Raw genomic sequence first — 14,886 nt, 5'->3', positions numbered from 1 at the left:
CAGAAGCCTTCCATGCCCCTCCCTCTCAACTATGTGTCTGTAGTCATTGATATCAGTGCAAACGTTGCTTTCTTGCTCTTTACGTAAGTGGAAACACAAATCGCGGGCTTCCACGTGGTTTCCAGTGACAGCACAGAGCATGAACATGCCCTTCAACTGCAGTAGGACCATGGACAAAGGCAAGGCCCTCAGGGGAGACCTGGACCGGATATCCAGGGCTCAGGTTACGTTGAACAGAACACCCAGATCAGTATGGCCTCCGGTGACAGTACGGCCCACAAACATCAACATCAAGATGGCTTCAGGCAACAGCCAATACCGTGGACATCATCCTGGACTTCAGTGGCATCAAGACAGAGCCTGGCTGCAGTAGGACCTCGGACGGGACACTGCCCGTTGCCCTCAGTGGTAGCACGGGATCTGCATATCACCATGGCCTCAGGAAGCAGAGCAGGCTACCCACAGCAGCCCGGTCCTTACCACTGTGGTGTCTCCAACTCCTCCTCTCCCCACAGCTCACAGCCATGCTGCGTTTCTCTTTCTCATCTGTGGATCACATATTTATTCATGTGGTCATGCCAGCTGCTCTCGCCGCCAGGAGGGGATGCCTAGCAGGCTTCCATCACCTCTGCAGGGAGGCAGGGTGATCTATATTTTTTAACAACGTATACTGATGTAAGACACAGCTTTCACCCCAGTGAGTATGAAATAGTGTATTGTAGAACCAACTATGTGTGACCAAGAAGAAAGATGGATTCTTTTTGTCCCAAGTATCATATTCCAGACTGACATCAGTTGAATAAACTTTATAAGCAACAGAACAGACAGTAATAAATCACATCATTTCTCAAAAATACGGGTGAGTTCATCCAAAATCTCTTACAAAGCTCTGCTAAGAGCCCCAGAGTCAACTAAAGGGCGTCCTTAGCTTCACAGTTGGTGAAAAGGAGGAGATCTATTAATATCTTGTGAAAGGACTTTCCTAATGGCCATTAGGATGTAAATCCATACATGTAAATGGACCATGAACCAAGGGAGATAAAAATAATCATAGATAATGAGTTAGTAGGCTCTGGACCTGAGACATCCAACCTCTTCCTACCAGCAGTTGACTGAGACAGAAGCAGATACTTACTCCCCATCATTGACCTGAAGTCAGGAACCCCTACGGTTGACTTAGGGGAAGGATCGAAGAAGCTGAAAGGGAGAGAGACGCCATAGGAAGAACAGCAGTCTCAACTAACCCAAACCCCAGAGAGCTCCCAGAGACTGAGCCACCAACCAGGAACATACGCTGGCCACTTCAAGGCCCCATCACAAGCATAGCAGAGGTCTGCCTGGTCAGGTCTTAGTGGAAGAAGACACACTTAATCCTTGAGAGACTTGAGGCCCCAGGGAAAGAGGAGGCTGAGGGAGCACCCTCTGGGAGGCAAGGAGGAGGAGGAATGGGATGAGAAACTGTGGCATGCAGAACCAAGAAGGGGGTGGTAGGAATAATGACTGGAATGTAAATACATACATACATACATACATACATACATACATACATACATACATACACATATGCATACAATTCTAATCAGTAAATTAGCCCTTGCAAATTGTTCAAAGTAGGGCATAGGAATTTCATTTCATATATAGCTCATTTGGGAATTATTTTCATTTTCTTTAGAATAGGAGTTAAGAAGTATATAGATGTTATTTAAGTCTTAAGATAGAAAACAGTGTGAGTTCATTAATGAGTTCTCAAAGCATCACTCTGCAGTTTGAAAAATCGTGGTAGACGGTAACAACCTGAGCGGAGTTGCCCAGAATCAATGGAATCATTTGTAAGATGCAATACCATTCCCATGCCAAGACTCAGAGAACACCGTGGAAGAGAGGGCAAGACAGAGGGCAAGATGGGAAGAAAAGTATGTAAGAAGACACAGTGAAGGGCTTCAGGATTCCATATAACTTTTACAATCATGAGCTCTCCTCTGTGGGTAACTGCATTTGGTCAACACACAACTGACCCTGCTAACTATCACTTGTAGAAGAAAGAAGACTCAAGGGATCCTGTTGTAAAAAATAAAAAAAGGGAAGAATGGTTGCCGAGCATACGCTGGCTGGCCGTAGCTCTCTCACTAGTTCCGGCTCTGGCGGGCCACTGAAATTAGAGCTAATTTATTTCAGCAGCTCCATGCTGCCCCCAAGTACTCTCTGACCCAGTTGGTCCAGCCCGGTACCATGCCAAGCCGCCTTGTTCTCACTCACAGTTCTTTTGGCGGGTCACTGCCACCTCAGTTTCATACAGAGACCGCCTACATCGAAGCTCTTTTACTGTGGATTCAATTAAGTTGCCCAGCGAAAGAACACACCACACAATAACCTCTGATCCAATTGATAAGACCTAATTTGCCCATCTAGACAGCATAAAATGCTGTACACATCCATCCCATAAAAATAGTCATAACACCCTGTGTCTAAGCCCAGAGAAGAATCAAAGAAACAAAGCTCTAACTTTTCCCACTGACCTAAAGGCTACTAATAGATTCGGAGTGAGGAGGATCCCTTATCTTTAGTGGTATAACTACTATTGAGCCCATCAAGCTCTAAGATGGAGTTCCACACCCACAGTCACACAGACAGACAGCCCTAGTTGTACTCAGTTGGACACAAAACAAAACCAATAGGCTTGAAAGTAGGAGAGAGATTTCTGGGGAGGAGACAGGATGGACGGGGTGATACATGGATAGGAGAGGTTGGGAATGAGAGTATGCAGTGTTCTTTGTGTACGTGTGTGAAGTCTTCTAAGGATAAATTTACAGAAAAAAAACATCTGCAGTGAAAGAGTTAAAGACTGGGGTGCTTCTCTGGACATTATTAGTTTGGGGGGGGATAAAAGGAACAACTTATTTTGTAGATGTTCTACTTTAAAATCATGAAGACATATTCAAGTAAAAATAAAAGAAGACCTTGTCAGTCATCGTTTGCCAGACAAGATAATGCAGGAGTTGCTATTACAGTCAGGTGCTCAGAAGCATTCTGGGAGCTAATCATGAGTGAGTGAGTATGGGTCTCTTCACAGCCTGAAGGACCTCACCTGTGATGTCTTAACAGGTTCCAGGCTGCCCTCCGTTACTACCATTATTGCTATTGGTTGCTACCATTTCAGGGCACAGAGAGCATTCCGCCAGGAAAGACTCTCTGTTAGAGCTCCTTTAAGGAATGCAGTCTTGTTTTCGTTTTTCACTCTGTTTATAATTTGCTGCAGATTCTACCTTTATGAAAATAAATTACATAGGGTAAGTTAATGCAACATGAGAGGGAGATCATAGGGGAGAGAAAGAGAGAGAGATTGAAAACAGAGAAGGCAAAAATATACCTATGGACTAAAGGTTAGTTTATATTATCATGGGATGTTCTTAGAATATTAGAAGGGTAGAGATTTCTTGTGAAAACTGTCAAACAGTGTGGCAGATTGGTAGTGACAAACAGGAGTGTTGGTGCCACCAATGTGGAAGAGAACACAAAGATTACATAGAAGGAAGAAGGCTTCCTCTCTCTATTCGTCAAGTACGCCTGTGTGGGGGGATTAAACAGGAAGAAGCAGAAAGATAGAACCTATCTAATAAGAGTACAAATCACATCAACCATTTAGCAAGAAGTCCATGGGTGGATGAAAGGTGGGGAAATGGTCCGCTCTAAAGTGAGCAAGTAACTGTAAGGATGAAGAGAAGTAGTTGGGCTTGAGTTTCAGGATGTCAGAGGGGACTTTGAGCCCAGACTTTCAGTGTAGTGCAGGAGACGGTGGTCACTGTGCATGAGAGGACAGTGAGTAGAGCTTCCTAGTCTACATCTACAAGAATAAGGGAGGTCAATAGAGGAAGGGAAATGGTTGACTGTCAGGATGGGGGCCACATATTTACCCAAGCATGCTCCGGTTCTCTGAGATTACTTTCCACCCTTTGTAGAGCATACACAAGTTTGGTGCTGAACCATTTTTACTTGTTATAAGCAAATGGCTGTTACTGTGTTTTGGTTTTTTGGGGTTTCTTTGTTTTTTGCTTTTTGTTTTTTAATTTTTTTTCACCTTTCTGGCTTCTCTTTACACATTGCTTGTTGAATGAGGGGTAAGATACTCTGGGTTTGTCAACGCTGCATCCAATTATAAAGATACCTGATAAGGTCAGGAATACTGCACATTTTTCCCTTAAAGAATAAAAAGAGGATTTGGTGACCTAGAAGTTGGTCTCCCAACTTACTGGGTTCAAATTAGAGACTTTCTCCCTGGAGGCTACGTTTGAGAAACAGTGTTAGTATATCTGAAAAATGGAGAGAAATGTGATAGGATTGCCTTTCAACACAGCCTGATTCTCAAGGTAAGTTGTGTTGTTTATTGATAATAGTCTTCAGTATCAAGTGCACTGCTGATCATGCAGACCTGTGGTTGTCCTGAGCTCTGAGCTTAATTGCTTTTATGAAACCAACTACAGAGGCCACAGCAGATCTTAAAGAAGCCATTGTACTGTTAATTTCCCATTTTCTACGTTAAGTATCTTGAATGATTCAACCCCGGAGGCTTTTGTTTTCCATGGTACACTATTGTGACTTTGATTAAGATGCACTAATTAGTCTTTAGGGTTTTATTAGCCATGGGCGCTGTGCTGTATACCACGAGGATGATGACATCTTATAAAAATACGATCTTTGATTTTAAAGGAAAACCTTAAAATAAGAGGAATGATTTCTAAAAGCCTGCAGAACAGCCTTTAAGAAGCAAGTGATATTTTTGGATCTACCGAAGCAAAATGAAACATCACCATAGCTGCCACGGCCTTCAGTCTGAATCTAAACTTCCAAAAAATAATGGAGTCTAAACAGTCCCCCTCCCTATCTTCCTACCTCCCTCCCCTCTCTCTCTCTCTCTTTCTCTCTCTCGATATGTGTGTGCAAATACACTTAAATATGAATGTATACACATGTATGTATGCATATTATGTGTCTAAATATGAACATAATTAAGAGTATCAATAACCTAAGATCAAAAGACACTTAATTCGAAAGGCAAGTCTGTTCTCTTATCTGGGCTAACAAACTCAATTAGTCAAGCCTAGAGGTTAGGGAGTGAGCGTCATGTTATTATTTTGCTACCTAGGTTCCTGGAAGGATAATGCTAGGTGCACCTAGCCTGGTGGCTGACACACTAAGTATGCTCTGGATCACCTGTGTATCTAGAAGTTTCTTCCACAGTGCAGGCTTCCCTTCATTAATTTATTCATTCCCTTACAAATTCAGAATACATTCTGGAGGACAGATTAGATCCGTTTGCAGGCAGACACTGACTCACAGCATTGAACTAGGCAGACTCTGAGGGAGACTTCTTTCAGACTGCTTGTTTATTTATCGAATCGCAGAGAAAAATCTGCCCAGACTCTTCATTTTGAGTCATGATGCTATCGATTTTCCCAAGGGTTTGTTTGGATTTCAATTAAAATTTGGTAGAGTATAGGGTGAAAGGTCAGGTTGAAGTGCCAGAGATAAGAAGGGACCAGAGATACTGTTTGGGTTTTCTAAGGTCAAACCCGTTACCCGAGTCAGGCACTCTGTGAACTAAAATCAGCACTGGTGACCACCTTTGGCTTCTATCGATCTTCTGCAAAAACTGGGGAAACCACAGGGAAGTGAGTTTTCCCGCCTCCTCCATGACCCTGCACTCTGTGTTCCTGACACAGTGGTTGTTCAAATCATGTGGAATGACAGACTGACATGCGAATTCTTTTTCCCTCTCACATTCTATGGTTCTATGAACCTATGACCATTTCCCTAATTAGACTCACAGGAGCTTAAGGGCAAGAGCCCTTAATGATGTTGCCTCCACTCGGTTCCTTGGGATACATGCAATACTTTTGAGGGTCTTAAGAAAGTTGAGTGGCAGTTGGCTTAAATTACAGCAATATAATTATATTATTCAGATATTTTTGAAGGCTTGCCTTTTAGGTATGCCCCCCCTCTTTATCTCACACATAGTACATATTCTACCAATATTTTCAGGCTAACACCAAGGTATAAAATTTTTCAAAGTATGAATTACATTTTCAAATATCAAAGTTATTTCTTACTGACATGTATGCTGGATTTACTCACTACCACCTCCCATAAGTCTCCAATGGATACAAGTGTGCGTGTCCTGCTTCTGTTTGTAATGTAAACAAGTGTACTAAATTAATGTCCACTTTATTCGTAGTTACGACACTCACTGAGAGGACAAGCAGGGGTCAAAGTAGGAGAGAGAATGTGTTCTCCCTCAGACAAAGAACCATTCATCAAAACCAAATGTGCTGACCTTTGATCTGAAAGCTACAGTTCTGAGAACTTCCCTCAAACCTTGGCGAACAAGTTCATCTCTCTCCTTCACCTTCTTTCCAAGAGACTTCTGTTGTTCTTTTGCCAATGCCCTTTGCAGTTGCCACCAATTCCTCGATGGCTGTCGGCATCCTTTCCTCGAGGTAGCTGACTAGAGTATGATTCATGTATCCTCTCCCATCCCTGACAGAGACAATATATCAGACCTTAAGCACCAGCAGTAGTGAGTCCGACCTGTGGACTGAGAAACCCTGTGTTCCCACCTGAGTTCCAGTCAGGATTGTTCCATTGTATCCTGCAGAGGCACTGGCTGCATGGACTTCTGACTCATAATCATCCCAGATCAACTGATAAACTTGAGGAAATTCCAATAAACGGCCTGGTACATTGGTAGGGATTTACGAGTAAATGCACTTGCTCACAATTCTCCATTACAAAGGTGTCGTCCAATATTGGGGGGAATTGTATATTCATGGTACAGTACCTTTCACAAGAAAATCAAAGTTAAGTATCATGCACGCCACAAAGCATTCTTAGAGAAGAAAAAGTAATGCTGAGATTATTGTTAAAATAACATGAATGTGAATATCTGAGCCACAGCCTTCTCAATTTACTATGTAAGCAGATACCAGGGCTATTTTATAGGATACCCAGTCAAACTTGCATTAATATGTTTTTTTCTGATTTTCACTGACTTTTTGTCAAGTAGAAATTCTGATTTTATTGTTAATTATCTTTCAGTCCAAAGTTTGCAATTTCATGTGATAAAGTATCTGGAAATCTAATCTTTCTCATGTGCCTATCAAGGGAACACATGACTGACTCAAGTTTCATTAAGAACCGTAATGCACTCACAAGGAGGAAATATTAGATTTTTTTTTATCAAGAAATGGAAACTGTCGGGTTTAAAAAAAAAGACATGGAACTAGTTAACTTAATAAATCCCACTCAAAAATATTTTCAAAATGTGTGACTTATACTGTTAAAATAGAAGGGGATGGCAGGAGATATTGTATACTAGTCTCTGAAACTATATAAAAGATATAGAAATTCTAGTTTCTGAGGAGAGAGGAAGGATGAGGGAGAGGAGGAGAAAAAGGCAGAGAGAGATTATGAAGTGAAATATCTTTTTCAGTATGAGTCACGATCACTGCTCAGAGGACCATCTCCAGCATCTCCAATGGGATGCCTGCATCAGAAATGAAGGGGACAGTCACCCAGTGGACCTAGTGGATGTGTATTTGCATAGACTCTACAGCATAGCAAGACTGGGAAGTAAGAACATTCCCATGCTAACTGGTCATGAGTGACTTTATTCAAGAGCTGAAGAGACTTAACTGTTTGTAAAAACGCTTAAACAAAAGTGAGACTTCACTATCCTGCCAAATAGACCATTTCATTGAACTTCAAAGAAAATAAATGTAGTCAGGGAATCACTAGAATAGGGGAAAGATTAAGTGAGTTTCCAAAGAAGAGTGTGTGGAGACCCTGGGAAATATTATTGAGGCAGCATTTTATACCATTGTGCAGAGGCTAGAAAACTCCTAGACTCTCAATAAGTACATAACCCCCTTCTTACCTACGGTTCCTGGTCTGACGGTGAATATAATTCAAATTTAAAAGAGCTCATACTAATGATACTTATTTTATAAAAATAGTTGTATATGTAACAAAACATCCACAAACGTAACCTGAATATTTACTCAGTACAATTTATAATATAGTATGTTTATGATTTGTCGGATGGTGGGAAAAGTGAATAAATTAAAATTTGCCCTTATACAATGTATTTAAAATTGTGATTTAGAAAATGTTTCTAATGGACTGGAACAAAATTTTTGTTAATTAATAAGAGCTTTATAACCAGTTTGCTATTGTGTTTTCAACTGCCAACCATGGCTCCTACTACATACGTAGCGGAAGACTGCCTTATCTGGCATCAGTGGGAGGGAAGGCGCTTGATTCTGTGGAGGCATGATGCCCTAAGAGGGGTTATGTTAGGATGGTGAGGTGGGAGTTGGTGGGTGGGTGAGGGAGGATCCTTTTAGAGCAAAGTGGAGGGAGATTGGGTGGGGGAGTTCGTGGAAGGGAGACCGGGAAGTGGGATAACATTTGAAATGTAAACAAATAAGATGATTAATAGATTAAAAAAAGAAATTTCTTTTACTATTTCAATGGGCATTGTATTCTAAGAACATGTAAAATAATAAAAAATTAAATATATTTTTAGCCTTTAAATTGTCCTCCTTTGGGTGGTTTTCTCTAGTTCTGTGACATCCGATTATATAGTCCAATTCTGGAATAGTCATTTCTCACTTAGCAGACAGGAAAATGCCATGTCCGAATGGGTTTAGTGAGGATGCATTACGTCTCACGCATACATCTGCGGCATCCACAGTGTTAGGACAGTTATATTTTTCACATTTTTGGTGTCCTCACGTGGGCTCAGCTTCACTCCTTTAAGACAGGGTCTGTCCCAGAACCTTGAGCCTGGATGGCCGCTGGCCAATCTCCATTATGCCCCCTTTCCCACTCTACAGAGTTATGGATACAGACATGCGCATGGCTGCTTATGTGGATGTTTGGATCCATGTACGCGATCTCTCCAGGTCCGGTTCACCTCTTTGTACTATTGTTTGTTTTGTTTTGTTTTTTTCCAGCATCTCTGATCTTCCATGTGTGCTTTACTGGGTTAAGTCAATATTCGTAAAGCTTCATCATGTGTGTTACTGTGTGTGCTTAAAGTTCAGCCTACTCTGTCCTTTTAACTGCTCTACAGTAGCCCTTAATGGTGCAGAAACAACTAATAACCAAAAATTAGCTTAGTCAAGCATTTTTGAAGAAGTAATTCTTAATACCTTCCTGACTTCAAGTGCTTAAAAATGGTAAGCAAGCATCTGGAGTGAGGAGTCAGTCAGCTAAGGCGTTCATAATGCATTTTCGTGAAAATATTAAATACCAGAGATGTGGTTTTAGTTTTGAAAAGAATCTATAAGTCGATATATTAATCATTCAAAATGTAATAAATTTTATTTTAATCCATGGGAAGAATTGTAAATGCTAGTATTTTGTTTTGCCCTGGTGAGCGAAGCCCAGAATGCTAATTTGATATGAATGATGAAACATTCTTCAAACAGTTTTTTATCCATTTATAAATAAAAATGACAGAAACTGTGAAGAAGTATTTCTGATTCTGTAATAAATTATTCCTTTCCTCTGATAGGACTACTACTCAGATGTTCATGGCTTCCTATCTCCAACAAGCAGCAGCTCACAGGAAATATGATTTGGGTGCCGTAGTCTGGAATCACAGGATTTGGAGCAGGAGAGATGGCTCAGTGGTTGTGTGTTTACCCCCATCACAGAGGACCTGGGTTCAGTTCCCAGTTCCCAAAGTGTGGTCATAACTGTCTATGGCTTCACCCTCAGGGGCTCCAGCCTCATCAGCCTTTTCTGATTTTTGCCTGCACATGTCTGAAGGGGAAGTGGAGGAGCAAAAGATCTAGGAAAGAGGAGATGGGAGGCTAGGATGAGGCAGATGGGACACTGCAATCCAGATTTATTGTATGAGTGAAGAATCTACCTCTTTATAATAAAAGATAAATAATTTTTAAAAAGAAAGATAAATAACACAATGATACCTCATCAGTCCAGGATAATTTCTGAAGAACTTTTAACGACCTTTAAAACATATATATATATATATGAAAGACATATGTGTATGACATATGTTTGATATTATATGACATGTACATGAAATAATGAAACACTTTCAATTACATGATTTCCTGTAGGCGAACATTTGTATGGAAGATTCAAGCCTCTTCTGATGACTTCTTTTGGGAAAACTGGTAAAAGCTGGAAATAAGTTATTGCAGACACACACAAAACCTTTCTATTAAAATTCTAGCCAGAGTTACTACGAATGATAGTCAGTACTGAATACTTTATCTTAATAAAATCCTGACTGAAAAAAATCAATTAAGAATTTTATTAAAATTATCCACTATATCCCCGCCTCGGTAAATGCCACGTTTGGGTCTGAAATTGCTACTTAGAAGTTTCTAATAATCTTCTTATCACACGGTGTTGTATTAGATTACTAATACTGTACCCCCAGAAACTGGATTTGTAGTTCCCTGTCAAGCTTTTTTCCTCATGTATGCTGTGAGGTGACTTCATCACCTCATCAAATGTTCCATCAAATGTTGCTTTTCACAATGAGCAGTCATCTTGTCCTCCCTGTGATTTCTCTCTATCCACCATTATTCTTTAGACCCTGAATTGAGCTTTACCTTTATGAGGAAATGTCTTCCAGTCTAATTGCTTTACTCATGCTATATGCATATATACTTTTAGTTAAAGTTCTCCATTTGTATATAATGTGTTTAATCTATCAATTATCTATTTATCTATGTATCTATGTATCTATCATCTATCTACTTATCTATAGATATTTGATATCAGGAATGAGTTCACATAGCTACAAAAGTCTGAGAAGTTCATTGATCCTCTTTCTGGAAATGCAGAAGAGCAAGTGGCATAATTTCAGTCTAAGCAGAGTCTAAAAGGCCTAACAACTATGAGATGCCAAATTATTACCCACAGTACAAGACTGAAGAAGACACATGCAATTGATCAGGCAAGTAGGCAGAAAGAAAAAAAATCAGATTTCTCCTCCCTCCATGATCTTGTCTTTTGACACCCGACAGATTGTAAATGTATCACCTCATTGTCTTTGTTTGAGTCTACACACTCACGTGGTGATCTCACGCAGAGGAACCGCATATTTAACCACATACACGCCACTACCCACCCAGACAACTGGACACATGAAACTACTGCAATCACTCCAATTAAAATTATAGTTAATCTGTGATATGAACGTTATCTGTGTGTCAACTCCATTATCTCATTTCCAGTTTTAAACTGCACTTTGGCAAGAACTAGAGATGTTTACAGAAATGAACTCTGGTGGAGTTTAATGAAATTTAAATGTTTTAATGAAATTTGAATATTTTAAATTTAATAGATTTCTAGTGAGACACTAAAACCTTACAAGTCCATGGGAACAGCCATGATGCCTAGAAATGAAAAAATGTAGTTCATGGTCAGTTCTGTCACTGTCAGTCATTCTCAAAATACCTCCATTCTTGGTTGTACACAGTACAGAAAATGAGGAAGACAAGATACAGGGAGTTCTTATAAGATCCAGGAGACAGGAAATAGTATGTGAACTGGTACCTGGTCTCACATAGTTTTGATTCTTGAACATACAAGGACACATAAGTAGAGTGATATTATGTCAAATTCATAATATTCTGTCCACATACTCTGTGGGGCTGGAGTTCAGTGTGTACAAGTAAACACAAACAGAAACAGTTCATTCCTAGGACATATATTTAAATTTCAAGTATAGAGAACATTTTCTAGAGCAGTGTTCCTCACCCTTCTGAATGCTATGGCCCTTTAACACAGCTGTCCCTGTTGTGATGACCCCCAACCTTAAGATTATTTTGTCACTACTTCATAACTGTAATTTTTCTAGTGTTATGAATCATAACGCAAATATCTGTGTTTTCTGATACTTTTAGGCAGCCCCTGTGAAAGACCATTCAACCCCCAAAGTATTGTGACCTACAGGTTGAGAACCCCTGGCTTAGAGAGAATATTTAGCAAAATCCAGGATATTTTTCTTGTCACAATGGAACATTGCTACTGATATCGAAACAAAGAGGTCATTTCATACCAGCACGTCAGACACAGAGTACTTGAATTCTAACTGAGAGCACCCAACACAAATATAAATGGAGACAAAACACAGTGGATGCAAAACATAATTTTTCTGGTTCAAGCACAAGAAGCCCATTTTTGAGAGGTAGGAAGTGAAAAAAGTGGGGGCAAGACAGGAAAGGTCACAGAGCACAAATCAACATGAAAAACGTGCTGGCCAGAGACAGCGTAAAATGGGCAGATAGGTCAAGAATCCTTAGGTGCTACTGTCAGTCCCAGAATGCCTCATATATGCTGATGGGCATCCAGTACAGCTTTGTTCTCAGCAATGCTTCCCTGGAGAAGACAGAGGGATCACTGACACAAAATGTCAGTGTTTGAATATGCACAAGCATCTCACTGAGAAACTTACAAATTCACTGAATAATGGTTAGACAATTCTAAATTATCATGTAAGTTCCACATTAGAATGTAAGATTAAAAAATAACCTATAAAGTTAACATTAGAAAGTAATAGGAAGATTATGATTTAAGAGTTCCGTTTGTTTCTGTTTCAGGTCTTTTACCTCATGTAGACTTTTTAATACTCTTGAAATAGTCTATCAGCAACCAAGTTTTCTAGGAACTGGACACTGGGGGTTAATTTTACATGTCAGTTTAACTCAGTTGTGATATGTGGCTGTTTGATCAAACATAAACTTGATTTCATTAGAAGGGTATTTTGTAGATACGCTCCAAATTAAAGTTGGTTGACCCAAACTAAAGGTAATTGTCAGGATGAAAACTTCAGTTAAAGGACTAAGAAGAAGGAGAAGAGGGAAAAATATTTGTACAGAGAATGTAAAAGAAATGTTTCTAGGTTATTACAGAAACTCTTAGTGAATTTCCAGCTTGTGATACCCTATTGCCATGTGAGTTGGTTTGAAAATCTCTCTGCAATATAGTATAGAGAGATGAAAGGCAAAGGGGCAGGCATGAGGAGAAGTAAAGGAGAGAGGGAAGGGGCAGGACAGAGCCAGGAAGGGAGCAAGGAAGAAAGAGAGGGAGAGAGGGAACAAAGAGAGAGGGGAGGGCAGGGAGGGAGAGTCAGAGACAGAAAGAGAGAGAAAGAGAGAGAGAGAGAGAGAGAGAGAGAAAGAGAGAGAGAGAGAGAGAAGAAAGAGAGAGAGAGAATCTAGACAGACTATCCTGATACAAAAACTCTTTGGAATGAAATGGCAATATTCAGATAAATGAGACATCTTATGTTAGACTGCTACAATAAGACATTATATATTACAAAGGTTAAACAAGTATTTGCTGCTAATTTTCCTAGAGATGAGGAAACACAAGAAAGGGTATTAGCTAGTTGAGTTCTTGTTCTTGAATAGGGCTTCTTTCTCTGTTTTGTAGCTTCTCCCTTCTTTCTGTATCCTCGCATGGCAGAAACGAGAGAAAGGAAGCATACCCTCTTGTCTTTTCTATGTGAACCCTAATCTCAAGACAAAGAATTGGTATTTCAAATCTGATTATGTACAAAAGGCCCCCAGTGAGATTCTTCTCAGGGAGCATTAAACTTGCTTTCCCTGAGGAGTTCATACAAATACATGCCGGAATGTGTGATAACCGAAAATGTTGAATTCTAAAGACCTTCCCCAATAAACGGACTGATAGCTCCAGACATCCTGCTAATAAAACACAGTGTTCAACATTTCTGCATTAACAATGAATTCACTTATAGCAACTGTTGGCATCTTCAAGAGAGGTGTTAGATATGAGATTGTGAGTAAGTTGACTTAAAGTGTCCTCTTTCAAAGAAGAGAAATATTGTGGATTAGTGGGCATAGCAAACAGAGCATACAGAAATACGGAACTCCACACCAAAAGAAATCTCTCCATATATAAACTGTCGCTTTTTTAAAGAGTTCCTTACATGGGTCTTTTTCACTATGATGTCCCACATGTTGGTCAGTAAGAAGTTTCTGAAGCCCTGGTGAGCTTTTTCATGGGTCTAACCTTGACTCTCTCCACCGCAAGCTCTATGAAATGAACAAGCACATGGCTCTGGGACTGAAACTCTAAACCATCGTGTGGAAACCAGAAACATTGATTTCCTCCACTCAACCACAGTTTGCCTCCACTCATTCTTTCCTTTGGTTAAAATATGTCACAAGTGAGGCAGCCTAGATTTATGGACAACAAGGTCCCAGAAACAGATTTAAAAAGAGACACACTCAAGCTACCTCAAGCAGGTATCAGAAGGACTGCACCACAGGCCAGAGAGGGGTTGGTTAAAGGCAAATTTTTAGATGGGGCTGCAAAATTTTTCCATTAATTAATACTAGTTAAGTATAAATTTTATTATTAATATTCTGTATCAGTTAATTAATGCTGAAAATTAATATGGCAGCAGTTATTCCTTAACGGGTCAGTTCCCCCAAATAGCCATACAGAGACCTTTTAATATTTCAAAACTTAAGCCTTACCTGAGCAGATTCTCAACTAGCCCATGCAGCTATCTGTACCTTCCAGACAAGCCAGTAATCATTTCTGTCTCCCCTCAGGTCTCCTTAGGAGAAGTCCTTACTTTTTCTTTTTCCCAGAGTTCCTTTCTCCCTTTCCGGGAGTCCCACCTATCTATCTCTACTGTCCAATCACCGGCTTTAGCTTTTCATTGGCCATTTAGCTTGGGGAACAAGCTTTGCACAACAAAAGCTGGTGTATATGAGAACTTGCTTTTGGGGCAACCCGATCTAGGGGTTAAAAATTTAGCCTTTGAATACACAGCAGCGTCAGATGAACCCCGACAATTAGGGCTTAGCAATT

This window comes from Rattus rattus, chromosome 2, assembly GCF_011064425.1.
Source record: "Rattus rattus isolate New Zealand chromosome 2, Rrattus_CSIRO_v1, whole genome shotgun sequence".
Taxonomy (NCBI): Eukaryota; Metazoa; Chordata; class Mammalia; order Rodentia; family Muridae; genus Rattus; species Rattus rattus.
The sequence above is the reverse complement of the archived record's forward strand: the minus strand, read 5'-3'. Positions refer to the sequence as shown.